The sequence below is a fragment of the Elaeis guineensis genome, chromosome 5 (assembly GCF_000442705.2).
Source record: "Elaeis guineensis isolate ETL-2024a chromosome 5, EG11, whole genome shotgun sequence".
Classification (NCBI taxonomy): domain Eukaryota; kingdom Viridiplantae; phylum Streptophyta; class Magnoliopsida; order Arecales; family Arecaceae; genus Elaeis; species Elaeis guineensis.
The window spans coordinates 61,476,179-61,478,873 of record NC_025997.2 but is presented as its reverse complement, the minus strand read 5'-3'; positions in this window follow the sequence as shown (position 1 = coordinate 61,478,873).

The window sequence follows — 2,695 nt, the reverse complement described above, 5'->3', positions numbered from 1 at the left end:
TATGGGCTCACTAATCAAAATCTACAATATCCAATTTCGAACTTAGATGGGTCTAATCTCCAAGTTTCTTTCCTCTAAAAAAATTATAAAGAAACAAAAATACAATAGATGAATTTTAGCATAAAAAGAAACAACAAAAAATATAAACTCTTTGAAACTCAAATAAGTGGCTGTTGAATTACTCTTTTGAAGCTTAACTTCACTTCAATTGATACTTAAGAGGATGGAGAAGATGTTTGAGAAGATCAGTCTTTGAAGACTCTCAAATAGTGTACTAAATCTTCTCTTTTCTTCTCTTTTCAATGGTTTTCAATGAAGCTCACTCAATCTAAAAGTTTTCCCCTTTAATCCACTTAATCTACTTTTTCAAATATTTCTTTAGCCTTAAATACTCTTAGAGATAGTTAGAGAAGGAGTTCTAGCTATTGGAACGGCTGAAATAGTGGTTAAAAGTAAAAACTAGCCATTGGAGAAGTATAGAAAAACTAACCGTTAGTACAGTCTCCAGTCACAGGCTGTCTCAATTTTCATTTGGAGTCGACTTGATTTTTATTTTGAGTCGGCTCGATCTTAGACATATAGAATTCAGCTTTCTGTCCTGCGAATGGAGTCGGCTCGTCTCAGAAATGAGTCGACTCGTCTGTGTGCTAGAACTATATGCTTGTACCAAAATATACCAGAGTCGACTCCTTTACCACATGAGTCGACTCAAAGATCTGGACTTAGATTTTTTCATTTGAATCACTTTCAAACTTGATCTTTCTTATCTCAAATGCATCCCAAATGATATTGACTTCTTCCAACTTTATTTTCTTCATAATGAGTAATCCAAACTTGTGAATATTGGATTTCTAGATGATTAGCATGTAGATTTTTTTTCATCTTATGAAAATACACAGCAGAAAGATAAAATTAAAATAATTTTAATTTTATTGATGCTTGGATCTAATCCTACAATCACCTAGAGATTGTTTAATATACTATGAAATAAATATTTTAGATCTAAAAATTAAAATAGAGGAGAAAGAACGATTACCTTAATCACTTTCCTTTGATCTTACTCGGATCGGATCCGACGGATGTCTAGGGTTTCTAGTGGAGTCGCACACGCATCTGACCTCTACTAGTATCCATAAGAAGATGGTTTGATCGAAGTACTAAGACCATCAGAGTGCTAGCACCTTGCATACCTCACTCCTTGCTTAGATCTAGATCCTCTTCTAGAACTCGAAAAAGAACCCTGCTGCACGAACTCTTCACGCTGATCTGTCAGGATCTGAAACAGGATGCCAAGAAGAGATGAAAAACTTTTTTTTCTTCTTTCCTCTCTCTAAATTCTCTCTTTCTCAGATCTGATCTAAGAACAAGGTGGGCGTGGTGATGGAAGAAAGAAAGGGAGATGAGGTGTTGAGAAGTTGCAGCAAGATAGATCAGGCGTGAGAAATCTCACGCAACCTTATAGCGCACGCCCACCTTTTCCCTTCTTATTTTTATCACACAAAAAATATTCCCAATGCCCATACCTTATCAGATAGAATCCTCTTCCTTATTTGAATCAAACTTAAATAAGAAAGAAGAGTCCAAAAAGGAGAGAGACTCCCAAAGAGGAGGGGTGCCAACTATTGGCGCACCTTCACCCTTCACGCACGTAAAGAAAAAGGAGGCACATCTTCATGCATCCCACCCTCCTTTTGGCATGAAATAGGAGAAAGAATCCTAATGAAAAAGATATTTGGCTTCCTAAATTGATTGGGTTTCAATTTTAGTTTGATTCGAATCCGATTCAAATCCGATTCGAATCAAATTCGAAAAGACTGCCAATATTAATTTAATTAGGATTGAAATTCAAGTCCATCTTAGATAATAAAATCCAATTAATCTCAAATTAAGTCAAGTCCAATTAAATTCAATATGATTTAAATTAATTAAAACTTGATCTATAATTTAATTAGGCCTAATTATATTGCAACACTTGCAATTATGTCCCTTTACTAATAATTAGCAGTTATTAAATATGTAACCTTTACATAATTAGCAATTACTAAATTTGTAACTCTTACAAATTGATCCAAATTATTAATCCCATTAATAATTTGATTATAATCTAAACTATTGATTAGGTCATGCTCCTTTAGTGTATGACCCCTCAGGTTCTATTTGTTGGGATGCGTAGGTGATTTTATGAATGTATTTCAAAATTTTTTTGAAAAATTTATCGTGGAAGATAATTATATTAATCAAATTAATCTAATATGCATATGATCTAATCATCAAATTAACCTACTTTAAGATCTATGATATGATATATTGCATATAAAATCTAAAATAATCTGAAGACAATCAGTATGCATGCATGTGAGCAGTAGATCACATCTACTTCTAATCTGAGTTCCGAACTCCATACCTGATCACAGGTCGACGATCTCTACTATTGAGAGATATGGTAGAGAGAATCCTTGCTAGTTGCTCATAGCCGCACATGTGTCCGATCTCTATGAAAAATCCACTCGAAGCTCCAATCTGATCGGTCTTCTCGGGAGTACTAGCTTGCACTAAGATCTTTTTCTTGACTGAACTAGATCTTTTCTTTAAATCTCTGGAACCTTTCTAGAGGTTGAAGATGAAATTCTAGAGGAGATGAAAAGGTAGAAGAAAGATGAAGAAAAAATAATTTTTTTCTAATTTATTCTCTCTT